This window comes from Thalassophryne amazonica, chromosome 9 (genome assembly GCF_902500255.1).
Source record: "Thalassophryne amazonica chromosome 9, fThaAma1.1, whole genome shotgun sequence".
Classification (NCBI taxonomy): Eukaryota; Metazoa; Chordata; class Actinopteri; order Batrachoidiformes; family Batrachoididae; genus Thalassophryne; species Thalassophryne amazonica.
This window is the reverse complement of record NC_047111.1, coordinates 109216756-109238532: the sequence shown is the minus strand read 5'-3', so window position 1 is coordinate 109238532 and position 21777 is coordinate 109216756. Positions and strand designations below refer to the sequence as shown.

At 40.3% G+C, this 21777-nt stretch overlaps 1 long non-coding RNA gene across 1 annotated transcript; it reads right to left on the bottom strand.

Annotated features, from left to right (window-relative positions):
• Positions 1–1196: 1196 nt before the first annotated feature.
• Positions 1197–1740, bottom strand: LOC117517800. The gene is made up of 2 exons (XR_004562836.1): positions 1583–1740; positions 1197–1498 (listed from the first exon to the last, which is right to left on the bottom strand). It is a non-coding gene; the product is annotated as an uncharacterized LOC117517800 (long non-coding RNA).
• Positions 1741–21777: the final 20037 nt, after the last annotated feature.

The window sequence follows — 21777 nt, the reverse complement described above, 5'->3', positions numbered from 1 at the left end:
GCCAAGCTTGAACCTTCGTGCGCATGCGTGAGTTTTTTCACGCCTGTCGGTTGCGTCATTCGCTGTGAGCAGGGTTTGTGTGAGCACTGGTCCACCCCTCTTGTCGTTTTTTTATTGTGAATAAATGTCTTAACGATTTGGAGCTTTGCTGCATCAATTTTTTTCCAGAAACTGTGAGAGACCTCCAGGTGGACACCGTTCGTAAAATTAATATGGCTCAATTCTCATCCTTGAACACAGCACTTGATGAACCGGGGGTGGAAGGCAGATCCCTGTGTACCGAGTGAAGAGGCCTGTATCAATTCACGGTACGGCGTATCGCTGCACTCCGGCTTATTTTCACCTCTGCAAACAGGCATTGCCCAATGAAATTTCTTCTACTTCTATACTGTAGTAACTAGTAATGAAGATGGGTAAGGGAAATGTATAGGAGCAAAAATATACATTTTACTGAGGAAATGTGGAGTAAAAGTGAAAGTCGCCAGAAGTGTAAAATGTACTTAAGTACAGTAACAAAGTGTTTCTACATCGTTACAACACTGCTCTGTTGTAGCATTTTCTTCAATTCCCAAGTATTTGTATGTGGAGTCTTCAGCCAAATCTTCAGTGTATACAACTGTATGTTTTCTGTTTTTATCTTTTTACCTTTTTTGATTGTGCATTTTGAGCATTTATCCAGTCCAAATTCCATACTAACATCTTTGGAGAACTTATGGACTGCTTCCACAAGCCACCTGTGTCCCCGTTTTGTGTCGGCAAAGATTTTTAAGTCATCCATGTACAGCAAGATGGTTCACAATTTTTTATTTTTCCTTCCTCTGTCTCTACTTAAGTCATACTTGATGTCATGCTGCTTCAGGATCTTGCTATGCGCGTCTATGATTAAGCAGAATAAAAGTGGTGAGAGGCTGTCTCCTGGGAATAGCCCTCTCTGAACTTGTAGCTCTGGGATTATTATTTGTTCCACTTGTTCATTTGTGCTCTCAGGAAAGATATTATTTCCTTATTGATGTTGTAGAGTTCCAAGCACCTCATGATCCAGGAATGTGGCACACTGTCAAAAACCTTTTTTGTAATCAATCCAAGCCATGCTGAGGTTCTCCTCCTTTTTTGCAGTCCACCAGGACAGCTTTATTTATCAATAACTGAACATTAGTTCTTAATATTTTCCTCATGCAACCATTCTGTTCATTTTCCAGGTAGCCACAAGTGTGTCAAGATGTTCATAAATTGCATCGTCTATAATTCATGTCAGCCATTTACATGTTGTTGTTAGGCAACAGATGGGTCTGTCCTTATTGGTTAGCTGTGTTTCCTTGGTCTTTTGGACCTGTATGAATTATCATGTGTTTGTTCAGGTTGCTCTTATGTCCAAATCTTCGACCACATACAGAACAGGCAAACTGTTTGTGTCCTGTGTGAATTATCATGTGTGTCTTCAGGTTGCCCTTTCGTCCAAATCTTCGACCACATTCAGAACAGCCAAACTGTTTTTGTCCTGTATGAATTATCATGTGTCTTTTCAGGTGACTCTTTTGTCCAAATCTTCGACCACATTCAGAACAGCCAAACTGTTTGTGACCTGTATGTATTATCATGTGTGTCTTCAGATTGCCCTTTTGTCCAAATTTTTGTCCACATTCAGAACAGCCAAACTGTTTTTGTCCTGTATGAATTATCATGTGTCTTTTCAGGATGCTTTTTTCTCCAAATCTTCGACCACATTCAGAACAGACAAACTGTTTTTGTCCTGTATGAATTAGCATGTGTTTTTTCAGGTAGCTCTTTAGTCCAAATTTTCGACCACATTCAGAACAGCCAAACTGTTTTTGTTCTGCATGAATTATCATGTGTTTGTTCAGGCTGCTCTTTTGTCCAAATCTTCGACCACATTCAGAACAGCCAAATGGTTTTTGTCCTGTATGAACTATCATGTGTTCATTCAGGTTGCTCTTTCGTACAAATCTTTGACCACATTCAGAACAGTCAAATGGTTTCTTTCCTGTCTGAATTGTCCTGTGTTTCTTCAGTGTGTACTTCTGTTTCTGTCTTTTACTCCAATCAGAGCAACTAAATGGTTTCTTGCTTGCTTGCCTCTCCTTATATTCCTCTGAAGTGTTCATGGGGCCAGATGTTTTAGAACAAATAAATTGTGTCTCAGCAATGCTACAATTGATTGAAGTAAGAATATTGCTATTTTTTGGACAGTTAAAATGTGACTGAAGTTCTCTGGTCTGTTTCCAGTCACAACTGTCATCAGTCTCAGTTCCAGAACTAACTGAACTCCTGCCACTGGTATCTAGTTGTAAATGACTGTTTGGACCTGAGTTGCTGGCTGGTGGTGGTCCTCCATCGTCCTCTCTATCAGCTTCTGCTGTCAGTGTTCTGTGTACAGATGAGCTACTGGCTACAGGCTCAGCCTCTGTGCTCTCATCACTTCGACTTTGATGAAGCTGTGATGACTCTGGTTTTTCATCATTATCTTCACTCTTTACAGTGAAACGAAACTTGGTGAGATCTGCCTCCTCCAGCTGCTGAAACTGCTCTCCCTGCTGACTTATCCACAGCTTCGCTTCTTTTTTAATGTCCTCCTGGTCAACCCTCAGATTCCATTGCTGGTGTTCAGGGAGAATTTCTTTTTTAATCATCACCAACGGTTGCATGTCTGTAAAGAAACAAATTAACAATAAATGATGGAACAACACTTGTTAAAATAAAGTATCAGAGTGGTGAGTTTGACCTGATGACAGTAAATTATTGGACTGATGGAAGTGATAAAGTTTAAATGCACAACAGGACCCAGTTTCATTAGCAGTGTAATCTTGTAGTCTACTAAACTTACTTAGTCGACTGAGGTTAGTCACCCAACATTAGCTGTCTAATCTCAATTTCACATAGATGGTTAAACTTGTGGATTAACCGTCTAACATTAGTCAGTGATTTTCATGGGCATAAGCAGCTTTCAAGTGCCGTTGTCATGAAAGGCCTCCAATGCAGAGAGTTTTGTTTACTTCCAGGTTGGTCGACTGCTAAAACCATCACTGAGTCTGCAACACCAGGGGAGAGGCACTCCCAGAAAAAGGTCCCTACGTTCTCCAAAGCGGAGAAAGCTCTCCTTTGTCTGGTTCAAAGGAACATCAGCCAAAAGACGGGCTTACGAGTAAATCAGTGTACCTCAATAGGGAGCTGGACAAATCACCCAACGTGCAGGATAAGTGCCAAAGTAACATTCCTCATGATTCAGCACACAGTCAACTTGGAGATGTGGATGGCGTCGCCGATAACCTGCTGAAAGGTCCCACAGGCGTAAAACCTCAGCACAATCAAAACCCGAAGAAGGGCTAGCAGGGCGTTGTTCCTTCTCTTTTGGTCAATGAAGGCTGGAGCCATCATGTCCATAATGAAATGGATTGTCGGCGGACAAAAGCGGTATCACTGTTGAACTTCTGCATACGTAAACATCTCCAATGGATTATTCCAGTCCCAGAACACCCGCTCCCACAGCAAAAGGCTCTCCTTCCTTCATGCGCCGTCAAGTGGTGGTACATGATAGCTGCCATTTTTGAGGTAAAACACTGAGGTTTTGTTGACTAACATAAGATGAGCCTCCTCTGTAGCATGCTACAAACTTTAGTTGGTTAATGTGAAACTTTAATGTAATTTAACTTACTTTTTGTCTTGATGGACAATTAATGAGATTTATTTTCATCACTAGTAGAATATTGAAGACACCAAAGATGGCTGTGGTGAATGGCGATCGTGAATAAAAGGACCCCTGTGACACAAATAAAATCATTCCAGAAATGACTTTCAACTTTTACAATAATTTGTTTTTTCTTTTTGTGGAGAAAGCACCAACATCCTCCGGTTCAGGCTGAGAAACACATCCTGAGCAAACACAGAGTGACTTCTTTAAAAATGCTGCATTTATTCACAAGAAATTTCCATGATAAGGAATTAAAGTATTTCCAAACGTCATCATCCAAAACAAGGGCGTCTCATATGGAAAACAGTTTTTGCAACAGATCAGATTAAAATACTTCATTTCTGCTCTGTGCTGCTTTTTGAAGTTTGCTGATACACTGATTAATGCTACATTCTAATTGTTTGTGGAAGTGTTACAGCACCACACACAGGCCTGCCATAGGTGTGTCAGGGGTTACAGAATAAATCAGTACAGGAATTAATTTGACTGGATTGTGGAAACATTGTGATTTTTATGCTTAACAATACAGTAGACATTGTGATTTTTTTTAAATGCTTATTGAGGTCTCCTTCTTTCTCTGCCTCTGCTCAAGGCAGCATCTATACATCTGGAACAGGTCCGCAGGCACCGGATGTGGCTGCACACTGCTCCTCATGGTTGGACTGTGTATCGCTGTAATTAACAGCATGGTGGTTTAGTGGTTAGCACTGTTGCCTCACAGCAAGAAGGTCATTGGATCAATTCCCAATTGTGGCCTTTCTGTGTGGAGTTTGCATGTTCTCCCCGTGTTTGCATGGTTTCCCTCTGGATGCTCCTGTTTCCTCCCACATCTAAAGACATGCAGGTTAGGTGAAATGGAAACTTCATAATTGTCCAGGTCTCCCTTGTAAAAGAGATCTCAATGTGTACTATGACAATAAAGGTCCTTCTTCTTCTTCTAATGATGAGTGATTCTACAGAAGGTCTATCCTGCGTTTCATTTCTGCTATAATTGTGCATTTTCAGCCATCTTGGTGTATTAAATACGTTTCCAGTTTTCCGCTTCTCTTTTAACATTTAAATTTATATTCTAATACAATAAAAACAAGGTTTTGTTCTATGTTGTCGTGTTCAAAAGCAATGTTGACAAATACCAATGGGCCAAAAATATAGTGAAATCAATTATTTGGAATACTAATTTTGTGGTGAGTGATTTTCCTTCCGCTGCACCGTGAAACTGGATTTTAGGGTTTAAAGTCAAATCCCACTTTAACCACTGTCCACGCTCATCTGTAATAAAATCAGAAAAGCAGGAGCAAATGTTCTTAAACTTCACTACAGCAAACATCTCAGTTTGGATTGTGTTATTAAACCAGTGGAAAAGAAAAATTTAAACTGAATTTAACCAGATTAGTCCTATCAACATCTCTTTTACAAGGGTGACCAGGACAATTATAAAGTTTCCAATTCACCTAACCTGCATGTCTTTAGATGTGGGAGGAAACTGGAGCACCCAGATGGAACCCACACAAACACAGGGAGAACATGCAAACTCCACATAGAAAGGCCACAGTTGGGAATTGATCCCATATCCTTCTTGCTGTGAGGCAACAGTGCTAACCACTAAACCACCGTGATGCCCAAGAATAACAAAATAACTTTATTCAAGCCCAATAACACCACCAGTTTCAACAGTTCCTGCTCAACATCCAGCCTGAATACTAAAGGATTCAGCCTGGAGGTCTTTACGGGAAAATATCAGACCGCTCGCTAACGCTTAGTCTGTGCAAAAAACACAGAGATCTGATATTCACCACAAATGTACTAATCTGTGTGTTTTTTCCGATGCTGTTTAGATATTTATGGAGTATGTTCATGTCTGACTTGGTTTTTCTAATTGTGTTTTTAGCTTTCTGGTTTGTAATGAATGTGATACACGTTCCGGACCATTTGTCATGGTAACCATCAGCCAATCAAGCGTTGCAGCCATATCGTACAGAGATTTATTAAATCACAATGATATAAGGTGGCTCAGTCGGCAGTCTGCACTGTAACAAATTCTCTCTCTGGGGGGAAATGTAACATTTTTTTTGCCTCCCAAAGGACAAACAATATAAGAACTGGCAGATCCCGTTAATATGTGGAAATACTTCATCTTAGTCTCATGTGTTGTTCAAAATTGTGATGAAGGTTTGGTTTGGCTCCAGAAGCTTTTCAGATCCAAAGTCTATGCTCTTTGCTGCCCCCTTGTATCCTGCTTTAATTTGTGAGAATGCCACATATTTCTGGGGGCACTGAGCTCTGGGTCTCTTGAACTCTGTCCTTCTGTGAGACACTGTTACTGTGCTCGTCATGTCATTGTTGCTCACGTGTTCTCATCTTCATCTCACTCCCTTGAACTGTTCATAGACACTGTTCCAGGTTCTGAAGGTTCTTTCCAGGACCTGTAGGTTGTGAACTGCTGATGCTGCTTCCTCAGACCTTTGAGCTTGCTTAACTTTTTGTTAGTCAGATTATGAGCTAATGTGCTGGATTGGACCTCACAACTGTGCAGCCCAACAAGAGGCTGAAAATTAGTGCATCAGGAAAAATAAAGTTTTAAATATTGACCCCTATTCATTCAATTCAATTCATATTCAACTGACCCCTACGTGGCCGCCTATTGAAAATTCAAGTGGCCCATTATTTTTTTCAAAAGAGTAATATCTAAGGTGTACTTTGCTAAATTTGGTGCTTGTATCACCATTTGAAGGATTCCTCTGTAAATATTCTGTTATCTGCTGCACTATGGGACTGGACTTCCATCACAGCCTCTTTCTCCCTCTCTCTCATTTTCAAACCCACATTTCTGCAAACGTCCACATTTACACTATTGGAGTTGACATGTCACCCCTGGTAGCAAAGCTGGATATGAATGCTACCAAGTTACAAAGGAAAAAGAAGAAAATATTTGACTGTTACAACATGTTATAAAGTATCAGTAACACAAACAAAGCTGAGTGAACAAACCTGTTCTGTAGAAGAGATTTGGAGGATTAAAAACATTACCCGGCCCTTTACCTCTTTTGTTCTCTTCTTTTAAATGACACATTTCTTCTTCCTGGTCTGCGATCATTCCTTCATCAGCAGGTGTTAGCTGTAGTTTCAACAAGTCTCTCAGCTGCTGGACATCAGACATGTTTGTAGAAAGACTTTAAAACACACAAAAGACAGAGAGCGCCAACGACCAAGTGGAGGGAAGACTAAAAACAGGCCAATTTAATCATCTGCTGCTGCCCAGGCTGACCAATCACAAGTGTGAAACAAGTTACAACACCAAAATGTCCCTGTGCTGGGACAGATGTCCTAAAACAGGAGACACCAACCCTGATCCCAGAGATGACTTAATGTGTACATTTCAAAAGTAGTATATAGCACAATTTTATTTTAAATGTTCTGCCATATGAATGAAAGTGCCATAACGTTTGTTCTGGAAATACAACAACAGCATTTTGTTTATGCAGTTGCAGTTAACAGGGTTAATAACAACAGATGAGTTATGGTTTTAATTTACAGACAAACAAAGATTTCTAAAGAATCTTTGTTTTTGTTTTTTAACTTAAAACTATTTTAATTACAAGTTATTTAATGTAAGACAAAAACCCCATAAGAATTTTCTGGAATAAACTGCTGGCTATAAATGAGCAGTTCTGATGTTCCTGACCCACATCTACACTATTCTGTTTTGACGTGATACTTTGTTTCTTTTGGCTTTAAAGTAAGGCTGTAACAAATATATATATATATATATATATATATATATATATAAAAAATAAAACTATGGCTTTCCTTCACACAATTTGGTGCTCAAAATGCAGGCAATAGTGGGGTTATGAATTTAAAAATCTTCTGGGGGAAGCTGGCCCCAGTCTCCCCTATCCCCCAGCGCTCGGTTTGCTGCAAGGAGAACTTTAGCGGCTGTAGGAGAACTTTTCCCCCAGTGCTCAGTGTGGGTCACACTGCAGGAGAATTTTAGGCTGTAGGAGAACTTTTCCCCCAGCGCTCGGTGCGGGTTACACTGCAGGAGAACTTTAGCGGCTGTAGGAGAACTTTTCCCCCAGCGCTCGGTGGGGGTCAAACTGCAGGAGAACTTTAGCGGCTGTAGGAGAACTTTTCCCCCAGCACTCGGTGCGGGTCACACTGCAGGAGAATTTGAGGCTGTAGGAGAACTTTTCCCCCAGCGCTCGGTGCGGGTCACACTGCAGGAGAATTTTAGCGGCTGTAGAAGAACCTTTCCCCCAGTGCTCGGTGTGGGTCACACTGCAGGAGAACTTTAGTGTCTGCAGGAGAACTTTTCCCCCAGCGCTCGGTGCAGGTCACACTGCAGGAGAATTTTACCGGCTTCGGCTCTGTCGACTACACCGTCTGGAGGCACTTTAAAATTAAAATGGCCATGTAAAGGTTCCGTGTACTTCTCCATGTCCGTGGCAGCAGTCAGCAACAGACTTGGGGAAAAAAAAGCTGCCATAAAGTACAATAAAAATTGTCATTATATATATATATATATATATATATATATATATATATATATATATATATATATATATGAGAGAGAATAAAGATGTCTGTTAGCTGTAGGAACAGGATGTTTTTTTATCCAGTCTCTCGTTCTTCATGTTGACTACAGTTGGAGCATCAGCAGTTTCCTTCAGGATAAATTAAATCTTCTGATTCTAACTGGTTTAGGTGAAACCACGATGTTGATACATGAGCGTCATATTTTCTGAATTGTGTGCATAGTTCCATTTGTATGTGTATAATAATCAGGAAAAAAGCAATTGATAGTATCGATTGATCCGACTATACTAAAATACGAAATGGAGTGAAATGGAGCCTGATAATCAAGGGGCAAAATATAACAAAATGGAGCAGACTCACTCCAAATATGATTCAATTAAATACTTTTATTTAATTTTTTGTGAAATGGGGCAAAATGGGGACTGATAATGAAATGGGGTAAAACGTAACGACATGGAGCAGACAGACCACTGACTGAAGTTTCATCTCTTGAACACCAGATGATGCCCCTGCCCCTACTACATGTACTGAGCGCATCTCACAAACAAACAAAAGCCAAACAATAAAAGTACTTATTTGGAGTCAGTCTGGTTCATTCTGCTCCATTTTGTTAAATTTTACCCCATTTCGCTCCATTTCATCCATTTTATATTTTAGTATGGCCCGATTGATCGGCTTCATCAGCCTGTAAACCCTGGATCTTTTGGATCTGTCCTGGATCAAAGAAACTGTTATTACAAATGAACAATTTATTGGATTTCATGTGAAATCAGTCACATTTGATCCGGGCCTTTCAACGGACAGAACTCACAGGAATACATCCAAAAAAGGGTCCCGAACACAGATTTCAAGCCTGTCACCAAGCTGAACTGTTCTTCATTTATCATCATAAAGCAGTTTGTCTTATTTATTTTTGCTGATAGTTAGTGTTCAGTCTACAGTAAGAACTCCAACACAAACTAACAGCTCTCATTTGGATGTGGTGAGCCATACTAAAATACGAAATGGAGCGAAATGGGGACTGATAATCACGAAATGGGGGACAAATGTAATGAAATGGAGCAGAGTGAACCAGACTGAATCCAAATAATTACTTTTATTTAATTGTTTAGCTTTTGTTTTTTTGTGAGATGCGTTCAGTATATGTAGTAGGGACAGGTGCGCCATCTGGCGTTCAACAGATTTCACTGTTCAGTTTGCTCCAATTCGTTATTATCAGTCCCCATTTCATCCCATTTCACTAAAACAAAATTAATAAAAGTACTTAATTGAATCATATTTGGAGTCGGTCTGCTCCATTTCGTTACACTTAACCCCCATTTCGTGATTATTAGGCTCCACTTCGTATTTTATTATAGCCGTGTGGTGGAGTTGGTCTGAAATAAGGTTTCGTGGACAAACCTGCTCTGGATCAGCGAACTTCAGACTTGAAAACAGCATCCAGCACGTTGACTAGTTTCTTCTCTTCTTTAAATCCACTCGTTTCTTCTTGCTGCTCTGCGATCTGTTTGTTTCTACCAACTCAAATATCTCAGCATTAGCCGCTGTTTCAACAACCTTCTCAGCTGTTCCACCTTTTCGCGCTAACTTCACCTTTTCTTCTTCTTCCAGTTTACTGTCGACCTTTGTGCTTCTGGAGCTCTTCAAAAAACATATTCGAGGATCACAGAGTGACGTTTAATCTGTTCAGAAAAGAGTTTCCATCGTCTCCAGCTAACTAGCGTTAGCCTCGGACGACAACAGGAAACAATTCTTCTTGGTTGGATTCCAATGATTGTGACGAGCTTATTGTTGCATTACCGCCACCTAGTGGACTAGTATGGCCAACAGACAGCTATAGTTCATACTGCTGTCATTGTCAGAGTGCAGCAGATAATCAATAAATGACTGTGACTTTGCTCCTGTGAAGGCTGTGTGTGAGTTTTTTTTAAGACACAGTATTCCAGTACTTTTATGATGCAATGACAACAGGTTATGGATCCAAGAAGGAGTTTGGAAACTGATGGAACCCATTATGTTTCGATGGAGATGAGAAAAACTGAGTTATGGGAAAATAAGTTTCTCACACAGCTGCATCTGCTTGGTCTAAAGAGGACCAAACTACAAGAGCCAGATGAAGGTGATGATGTGCAGATGAAGACGCTGAAAGAAATGAAGAGGTATTTGTTGAACTGATTCAAGTGTTGGATGATAAAAGTCTGTCACTTGTGATGAGAGATGCAGCGGACGACGGTAGGAAGGTGCTTCAGATTCTGATCATGATGCTGGTAAGGTGAAGCCACGTGTGATCAGCCTGTATATGGAGCTGACATCTCTTCAAAAAGCTGTTCATGAGAGAGTCACAGATTATATTATTCATGCAGAGACTGTTATCATCACCACACTGAGGAAGGAAGAAGAGACTTTGACTGATGGTTTATTACCTCTGACAATGAAGCTGCAGGTTATGTTTTCGCCCATTTGTTTGTTTGTCTGTTTGTGACCAGCTTAGAGCCCACAAATTTTCAGATATCGTTATGACATTTTTGCTGAAGATTTATATCCTGATAGGCAAGAACTGATTCAAATTTCAAGGTCATAGGTCAAAGTCAGGAAAAATTTTGGAAAATTGGAAAAATCCCTATCTTTAAACATTGAATGAAATTCAAAAATTCATACCTCTGTTAAAACAGATTTTTGAATTTCTTTCATATTTCACAGCCATATGTAGGATGGTATCCTTCATCAACTGATAAAGTTTGATCCAGATCTGATCCAGATTACAGATTTTGTGTCCATTTAAATTTAACATCAAAACCCCCATTTAATGTATATTTTACATTCTATCTTAATTATTCTATCTTATTTGAATGTGAGGTGCAGACTGACACTCACTATCACCTGACAAACTTTGATCTGGATCTGATCCAGCTTGTGGATTTGGTGGACATTTGAAATGAATATTGAAAAGCCCATTTGATGTACATTTTGCATTACATCTCAATCAAACGTGCTTCAATCACTCTCCTTTGTGACAGTGAGGTGCAAACTGGCACTCTCAGTGAACAAACTATGTCTGATCCGCTGCCGCATCTGAGAGGTAGTGCGGATTTAGCGGATATTTAACATTGAAAAGCCCTTTTGATCTATATTTTATATTATATTTTAAATCATGAAAAGTCACTTCTCACTGGACTTTGATCTTAAAAATGTTTCTAAGGTAAAAATTTGTGGAACTGGAAACTAGTGGCAGAGGTTTGTGATCTATGAGCGCGGTGTTCTAGTTTAAGAGGTTTGACTCAAGTGTCAAGCTGCAAAGGCACATATTGGAGCTGGGTGATGGACAGAGGACCAGCGGCGTTGTGTTGAAGAGGGGTGCAGCCAGTGTTCACTTGATTGACAGCAGAGGTCGTGCGGTGGACATGATACTGATGGAGGTGTTGCACGTCCCATCTTTCCACCAAGACATCTTCACCATCAAGGCAGCGACCATCATCTTCAAGGAGGGACAGAATGACCTCGTCCATAAGGACGGTCTGACATTTGACCTTCAGATGTCTGATCGACTGAACTATTTAAACACTGTTAAGCCTACAGATGAAAGTGATGTTGATCAATGTCATGGATGTTACCATCTTCAAACATGGCACCAAATATTTCTGTAACTATGAGGATGTGTTAAAGTTGGAAAGTGTCCCAGAGGGGATGAAAATGAACCCTATTCAGGATTTTGGGGTCCACTGGACCCCATGGCAACTGCTTTCTCCATATTGTGCTCACTAAAGTCCTGAATAGGGTTAAAGGTCAAACTGATGAGGCTGATCTTAAATGTGAAGTGTGGGTTCAGAGCAGGAACAGAGAACCAGACAAAAGAGCAAATGTCTCACTTGGACATACAGATTTGTCAGGACCTACAGAGCCAGCAGCAAAGGATGGTTTCAGGTCCACATTAACATTCACTGATCACTATTCAGGACGTACTTTTGTGTATTTTTTTTGAAAGCTGAGAGTGACAGTTAAAGCTACAGAGAAGTTCATTGCTGATGGAGCATCTTATGGAAAAAATCAAGTGCATCAGATCAGATAACGGCACAGAGTTTCAGTCACTGCTTTGTCGAAACACCATTCAGCATGAGACCTCAGTTCCTTATGGTCCCCATCAAAATTGGACAGGGAAGAAGTCTGACTGTTCAAGGGTGAGAACGTTTGGGTCGGTGTGTTGTGTCCACAAACAGAACAAGAAAACTCTGGACTCACAATGTGAAAAAGGGTTTTTTTGTGTGTGTTATGACAAAAACAGCTCTTCATATCTTGTCTTTGATCCAGACACAGGAAGAGAACTCAAAAAGAGGTTGGTGAAGTTCATCACCAAATGTGCAAATGAGTGTCAGACTCAGACAAATCTGGACAAGTGAAAAGATTCTGTATAAGGAGACGACTGTATTACCATGGATGGTAATAGTCTTATATATTTATATTACATATTTTAAAATCTGTTCTAATGTCTGCATTATTCTGACTGAACTTCTTGACGTTGTAGTGCAGCATTATGTCCACTTCAGGGCAGTAATAACCCACAATTTTAGTTTTAATTCCTCAGCATTCAATTGGTGAAACAATTTTTTTTGTTGTTGTGAATAGTTTTCAGTTATTTCCACACAATTTTGAAAACAGGGCTCCATTTTTCAAAATATTCACACAATTATCCAGCTTGGGACTCCGACGAGGGCAGTCACATCTCCTCCACTCTCCCTTATCTCTGCTTTCTGCTTTAACCTTCAAGTCCCTTCTTCACCATTCCTCAAACTACAACCCCTGGCAAAAATTATGGAATCACCGGCCTCGGAGGATGTTCATTCAGTTGTTTAATTTTGTAGAAAAAAAGCAGATCACAGACATGACACAAAACTAAAGTCATTTCAAATGGCAACTTTCTGGCTTTAAGAAACACTATAAGAAATCAAGAAAAAAGATTGTGGCAGTCAGTAACGGTTACTTTTTTAGACCAAGCAGAGGAAAAAAATATGGAATCACTCAATTCTGAGGAAAAAATTATGGAATCACCCTGTAAATTTTCATCCCCAAAACTAACACCTGCATCAAATCACATCTGCTCATTGACATTGACCCTATGTGTCTTTTTGCAAGGATTGTTTTCACAGTTTTTGCTCTATGGCAAGATGCATTATCATCTTGAAAAATGATTTCATCATCCCCAAACATCCTTTCAATTGTCCAAAATATCAACATAAACTTGTGCATTTATTGATGATGTAATGACAGCCATCTCCCCAGTGCCTTTACCTGACATGCAGCCCCATATCATCAATGACTCTGGAAATTTACATGTTCTCTTCAGGCAGTCATCTTTATAAATCTCATTGGAAAGGCACCAAACAAAAGTTCCAGCATCATCACCTTGCCCAATGCAGATTCGAGATTCATCACTGAATATGACTTTCATCCAGTCATCCACAGTCCACGACTGCTTTTCCTTAGCTCATTGTAACCTTGTTTTTTTCTGTTTAGGTGTTAATGATGGCTTTCGTTTAGCTTTTCTGTATGTAAATCCCATTTCCTTTAGGCGGTTTCTTACAGTTTGGTGACAGACGTTGACTCCAGTTTCCTCCCATTCGTTCCTCATTTGTTTTGTTGTGCATTTTTCGATTTTTGAGACATATTGCTTTAAGTTTTCTGTCTTGACGCTTTGATGTCTTCCTACCAGTATGTTTGCCTTTAACAACCTTCCCATGTTGTTTGTATTTGGACCAGAGTTTAGACACAGCTGACTGAACAACCAACATCTTTTGCAACATTGCGTGATGATTTACCCTCTTTTAAGAGTTTGATAATCCTCTCCTTTGTTTCAATTGACATCTCTCGTGTTGGAGCCATGATTCATGTCAGTCCACTTGGTGCAACAGCTCTCCAAGGTGTGATCACTCCTTATTAGATGCAGACTAATGAGCAGATCTGATTTGATGCAGGTGTTAGTTTTGGGGATGAAAATTTACAGGGTGATTCCATAATTTATTCCTCAGAATTGAGTGATTCCATATTTTTTCCTCTGCTTGGTCTAAAAAAGTAACTGTTACTGACTGCCACAATCTTTTTTTCTTGATTTCTTATAGTGTATCTTAAAGCCAGAAAGTTGCCATTTGAAATGACTTTAGTTTTGTGTCATGTCTGTGATCTGCTTTTTTTCTACAAAATTAAACAACTGAATGAACATCCTCTGAGGCCGGTGATTCCAGAATTTTTGCCAGGGGTTGTATATTGGATTCTGGATCTATTGGACTACTATTGGATTTACCATGGAATTGATCAGCTGGTCTCTGAACGCTATTGACACCATTTTTTTCTACAAGAAGGTCAGGACTGGGGGATCCTACCTGCCCAGATGGAACATATCCTGCGGGCTATGTTCCCGACTCTTGGGGCTCTTGGCATGTGGCATGTTTGGCACCTTTATCCATTGAGGACATCGAGGATTTATTCATTTTTGGTCTTATGGTAGCAGGGCTGGTACCTTTTGGCTCATGTGCTGCCCTGATCTACCGGAAAATTGGCTAGACGGCGGCATCAAGAACCAATGGCCCCTCTCTTGTCCGTCATGATTAACGAGGTTAGCAAGGCAGTGCATTCTCAGACTGCGATGACTCTTGAACTCAGATGCAAATTGGATGACATCTTGGAGCAGATGCATGCCTTGCAGCTGAAGTTGAAGGTTTCGGAGGCCGGTGAATATTCTTAATTCATAATTGGGAATATTCTTAATTCATAATTCGGATTTGGTTGTTCAAGTGGAACTGTTAAAAGTGTTTTTCACTGCTCAACCACAACACTCCAGGCTTATCGAGCCTGAAGAACAAATTGCCCTACTGTCTCCTCCAGAGGAATTTATTCAGGCCTTGGTGAGATTATTCGGCTCCTTCTTATCTCAACAGCATGCTCCATTTCCCCCCCGTCACACACCCCATCCCGGCCACTGCTCACGCCACCCCTTTCCCCTGCGGGGGCTGCGTGGTTTTTAGCTGTGGCAGGTCCCCGTTGCCCCCAAGCTGGTGGCAGCGCGACTTCAGTTGCAGCGACTACCAAACACTCACATCGCCTCAATTTGGAAAATGGACTGTTTCATGTTTAGTGCACATAAACAATGTCAAATGTATATGTGTTGTCTTAATTCTGATGTGTGCCATTATTACTGTAAACAAATAATAATTGTGGATTAATTGCTGTTTGTCTGTGGAAATGTGAGTGTGGAAATCTTGTTGTTGTTGCACTTGTAATGACAATGATACTAAAGCAATCCATCCAAACACTACACTCAATTTGCAGAACTCCTAGATTGTTTACAAAACACACTTCAGTAAAAAAAAGCAAATATGTGTGTCTGAGTCTCCAAGTATTTAGGGGATTATGGTCTTATGAGGAGGGAAGAAATCTTGAAAGCTGAGGGGTGGAAAGTAAATCATGTGTCTTTAGAAACTGTTTTTCATAATGCCTTTTTCTCTTAAGGAGCTCAAGCAGGCAATTCAGCCAGGAGTGACACATAAGTAAATAAACAAAAAACAAAGATCACACCAGTTTTGGTACTTTGTACTTTTTTTTGAATTCATTCTTTTTCTGCTCAGTACCTCCAGAGAGGTGGAATTAGAACTGGTGGGTGGGGCAGACACTGATTGAGCCCCACCCATTGGTTCTGCAGTGAGCACCACTTGGGAGATTCTTAAGGTCTTGATATTTTGGTTGTGTGTCCTTTATGAATTATGTATCTATTCAGGTTGCTCTTTCGCCCAAATCTTTGACCACAATCAGAACAGACAAATGCTTTTTGCCCTGTATGAATTATCATATGTTTATTCAGGCTGCTCTTTAGTCCAAATCTTCGACCACAATCAGAACAGACAAATACTTTTTGCCCTGTATGAATTATCATATGTTTGGCCATGCTGCTCTTTAGTCCAAATCTTCTACCACAATTAGTACAGACAAATGCTTTTTGCCTTTTGAGCTCTGAAGAAGAAATTGTAAAAATGGTCACACAACACCACGAGGCCATAACTGAATGGACCTCAATCACTAAACTGGCAAAAAACTTTGGCGGAGAACTTCTACAAGAGAGAAAAAGCAACAGTCTCATGCCTGCAACAAAACTTGCAAGACAAACCAGAGAACAATACAGCAAAAGAGAAGGAAAACATCGAATGGAAAGATGGAAACAGCACAAAAGAGCCGGACGTTTCCAAGAAGAACTCGAAAAGGAATACATCGACAAAGTTGGATCAATGCAGTGGCTAAAAAATGGAAAACTTGGTTTTGATGGAGAAAGAATTCTGATTGGCGCACAAGATCAGGGACTTCTAACAAATGGCTTCAAAAAAATGGCAGGGATCTCACAGAATGATAAATGCCGATTCTGTCATACAGCTGTTGAGAGTGTATGAATTATCATATGTTTGGTCAGGTTACTCTTTAGTCCAAATCTCCGACCACAATCAGAACAGACAAATGCTTTTTGCCTTTTTTTTTTTATTTCTCTTCAATTTCTTTTTTACAGAGTGCAATGGGCCCCAAACTTGGGGTCTACAGTTGCATCCTAATCATTAATCATTACTGGCATTGTATCCGAGGGCTCTCTTCAAGATGGTAACTGTTCCTTTAACTGTGGATATCTGCACCTCATGGGCACTTGGGTGACCAGGGATTGCCTCAAGATATTTCTTCACGTTCTTCTTCATAAGCCCTGTTGCTCCCACCACAACTGGTATGATATCAATTTCTTTCAATGACCACGTTATACGTAGATCATTTTTAAGGTCTTGGTATTTCGTGATTTTCTCCCTTTCAGCTCTATTCAGGCCATAGTCATTGGGGACTGTCACATCAATAATTTTTGCTGTCTTCTCTTGCTTGTTCCAAATGACAATATCAGGTTTTACTGCACCTCCTTCGATATGTCTTCCTGCTGGGATCTCTTTGTCATAAAAGACAGTCACTTGGTGCTGGCTCATACTCCCAAACGTGTCCCTCTACTTTCACCTCCAGTTCCTTGCATACTTTCCAATGTAGATATTTACAGATCTTGTTATGCCGGCTTGTGTAATGTCCGTCTGCCATGAGGATCTGACATGCTGATACTAAGTGGTTTACACTCTCAACAGCTGCATGACAGAATCAGCATTGATCATTCTGTGAAATTCCTGCCATTTTTTTGAAGCCATTTGTTAGTAGTCCTTGATCTTGCATTTCAACTATAATTTTTCTCCATCAAAACCAAGTTCTCCATTTGTAAGCCACCGCATAGATCCTTCTTTGTCTATGTATTCCTTTTCGAGTTGTTCTTGGAATTGGCCAGCCCTTTTGTGCTGTTTCCATCTGTGTATTCAATGTTTTTGTTCTCTTTTACTGTATTTTTCCCTGGCCTGTCTTGCTAGTGTCGTTGCAGGTGTCAGCTCATTGCTTTCTCTCTCTTGCAAAAGATCTCCGCTAAAGTTTTCTGCCAATTTTATAATAGAAGTCTGTTGTGGCATGGTCTTAATATGGTGTTGCGTAACCTTTTTCATAACTTCTTCTTGAGAACTCTTTAAGTACTGCCCAATACTTATTATAGATGCTCTATAAGCCTGGTTGATCTCCATAAGACCTAAGCCGCCTTCTCGACAGGGGAGATATATTCTATCCATGCATTGGTTTCTGTATGTAATTTTATGTAGGGTGAGCATCTTCCTAGTTTTAGTATCTAACTTGTTAAGTTCACCCTGTGGCCAGTCTACTATGCCAAAGCCATAACACACCACAGGCAATGCAAACTGATTTATGGCTGTGATCTTGTTCTTTGGTGTCAATTCTGATTTACAGATCTTCTTTAAGCGGTTTAAGTATTCTTGTGTTACTTTCTCTCTCATTTTTTTATGCTCTATTGTAGTATTTTCTTCAATTCCCAAATATTTGTATGTGGAATCCTCAGCCAAATCTTCAATAGTGTTCCCCTCATCCAAATGTATATTTTCTGTGACCTGCTTCTTACCACCTCTGATTGTACATTTAGAGCATTTATCCAGCCCAAATTCCATACCGATTTCTTTAGAAAACGTATGGACTGCCTCCACTAATCTCCTGAGTCCCGTCTCTGAATCTGCAAATATCTTTAAGTCATCCAAGAATAGAAGGTGGCTCATCACCTGTTTATGTTTTCTTCCCCTACCTCCATCTAAATCATACCCAATGTCAAATTCCTTGAGAATCATTTTTTCCCTGTGTGAATTATCATGAGTGTCCAGGCTGCTCTTTAGTCCAAATCTTCTACCACAATCAGAACAGACAAATTATTTTTGCCGTTGTAGTGGCTTCTTTCTTTTCCATTGGTAAATTTGCTTCTTTTATCCGCTCCTCAAATACTGCCTTTTCCCTCCTGCCCCACTTCTCATGCCTTGAGTAAGCGAAGCAGTAGAAGATCGTTTTCTTCTCTTCAATGGTCCAATTTACAGTGGCGTAGTTTCGTAGATTTCTTTTGGCCCTTTGAGGGTGTTGCTGCTGGAGTACAGGATCAGAACTGTGCTGATCTGATGGGTTATCCAGCTGAGTGCTCCTGCAGGAGAGATCATTCCCTGCAGCACTGAGAGAAGTTGCACCATTACTTTCCTCACACACCCTGGTGCCTAGGCATGATTTGGGGACCTTTTTATCCTAGGAGACATCCGGCCAGTACAATTTACCATTTTTCGACTTTTCCATATTTGCTTTGTGGAGTTTTTAGCTAGGGTTCATTTTCATTGAAACGTCCTCATACAGAGATCTCTCCCCGCAAACCCTCTTCACAGTGGGACCGAGGACACTTGAGGCAAGTGCCCAGTAGGAACTCCAAACCCACCTTTTGCCCTGTATGAATTATCATATGTTTGGTCAGGTTGCTCTTTAGTCCAAATCTTTGCCCACATTCAGAACAGACAAATGCTTTTTGCCGTTTTTTTTTTCATTTGCCTTGAATTTCCTTCTACAAGAGTGCAGTGGACCCCAGACCCGGGGTCTAAAGCTGCACCCTTAACATTACTGACTTTGGATCCAATGGGCTCTCTTCAAGATGGTGACCTTTCCTCTCCTCAAATACTGCCTTTGATCTCCTGCCCCACTTTTCAAGTTTGAGTAAGCAAAGCCCTGTATGAATTACCATATGTTTGGTGAGGTTGCTCTTTTGCCAAATCTTCTACCACAATCAAAACAGACAAATGCTATTTGCCTTTTTTTATTTCTCTTCAATTTCTTTTTTTACAGAGTGCAATGGGCCCCAACCCTGGGGTCTACAGTTGCATCCTAATCATTAATCATTATTGGCATTGTATCCGAGGGCTCTCTTCAAGATGGTAACTGTTCCTTTAACTGCGGATATCTGCACCTCATGGGCACTTGGGTGACCAGGGATTGCCTCAAGATATTTCTTCAGGTTCTTCTTCATAAGCCCTGTTGCTCCCACCACGACTGGTATGATATCAATTTCTTTCAATGACCACGTTATTCGTAGATCATTTTTAAGGTCTTGGTATTTTGTGATTTTCTCCCTCTCAGCTCTATTCAGGCCATAGTCATTGGGGACTGTCACATCAATAATTTTTGCTGTCTTCTCTTGCTTGTTCCAAATGACAATATCAGGTTTTACGGCACCTCCTTCGATATGTCTTCCTGCTGGGATCTCTTTGTCATAAAAGACAGTCACTTTTCCATTGGATGAGACTGGTGCTGGCTCATACTCCCAAACGTGTCCCTCTACTTCCACCTCCAGTTCCTTGCATACTTTCCAATGTAGATATTTACAGATCTTGTTATGCCGGCTTGTGTAATGTCCGTCTGCCATGAGGATCTGACATGCTGATACTAAGTGGTTTACACTCTCAACAGCTGCATGACAGAAACGGCATTGATCATTCTGTGATATTCCTGCCATTTTTTTAAAGCCATTTGTTAATAGTCCTTGGTCTTGCGCTCCAACTATAATTCTTTCCCCATCAAAACCAAGTTCTCCGTTTGTAAGCCACCGCACAGATCCTTCTTTGTCTATGTATTCCTTTTCAAGTTCTTCTTGGAATCGGCCAGCCCTTTTGTGCTGTTGTTGCCTTTTTGCAATGTATGAATTATTATGTGTCTGTTCAGAGTGCCTCTCTGTCTCTGTCTTTTACTCCCATCAGAACAGCTAAATGGTTTTCTGCTTGCTTGCCTCCTTGTGTTGCTCTGAGTTGTTCATGTGACCAGATGCTTTTCCATATTTAAATGGTTTCTCATCAGTGTTGCCTGAATAAACAATATTGATATTTTTTCGACATTTAAAACTTGAAGTTCCCTGGTCTGTTTCCAGTCATCACTGTCACCAGTCTCAATTCCAGAACTGTGTGAGCTCCTGCCACTGGTATCTAGTTGTAAATGACTGTTTGGACCTGAGTTGCTGGCTGGTTGAGGACCTCCATCATCCTCTCCATCAGCTTCTCCTGTCAGTGTTCTGTGTACAGATGAGCTGCTGGCTACAGGCTCAGCCTCTGTGCTCTCTTCACTTCGGCTTTGATGAAGCTGTGATGACTGGTTTTTCATCATCATTTTCACTCTTCACAGGGATGGAAGTGAAACCAAACTTGGTGAGATCTGCTTCCTCCAGCTGCTGAAGCTGCTCTCCCTGCTTCTCTTCTTTTTTAATGTCCTCCTGGTCAACACTCAGATTCCAATCCTGGTGTTCAGGGAGAGTTTCTTCTTTCATCACAAACAATGTCTGCATGTCTGCAAAGAAACTAATTAACAATAAATGTGAGAACAACAATCATTAAAATAAAGTATCAGAGTGGTGAGTTTGATCTGACGACAGTAAGTTATTGCACTGATAAAGTGGAAATGTACATCAGAATTTGTTTTAATTTCACATCTTTGTCTTCTACAACTGACTACTGTAATGTTTTATTTTATGGCTTGCCACAAAGTAGTATAGGATATCAACAGATGGTACTGAATACTGCTGCATGACTTTTGATGAAAACCAGAAGGTTTGATCATAGACATTCTGGCTTCCCTTCACTGGCTCCATGTGACGGAAACAGCAGATTTCAAGGTTTGGTGGCTGATATAGACAGATCTAAACAGATTCAGATTCAGACAACTTTATTGATCCCTGAAAGGGCAATTCATTTCCCACCCAATTACCTCAGACAAATATACAGCAATTAATCCACAATTATTACAACCCCAATTCCAATGAAGTTGGGACATTGTGTGAAATGTTAATAAAAACAGAATACAATGATTTGCAAATCCTCTTCAACCTATATTTAATTGAATACACCACAATGATAAGATATTTAATGTTCAGACTGATAGACTTTTTTGTTTTGGTAAAAATATTTGCTCATTTTGAAATGGATGCCTGCAACACATTTCAAAAAAGTTGGGATGGGGCAACAAAAGACTGGGAAAGTTGATGAATGCTCAAAGAACACCTGTTTGGAACATTCCACAGGTGAACAGGTTAATTGGAAACAGATGAGTGTCATGATTGGGTATGAAAGGAACATCCCCAAAAG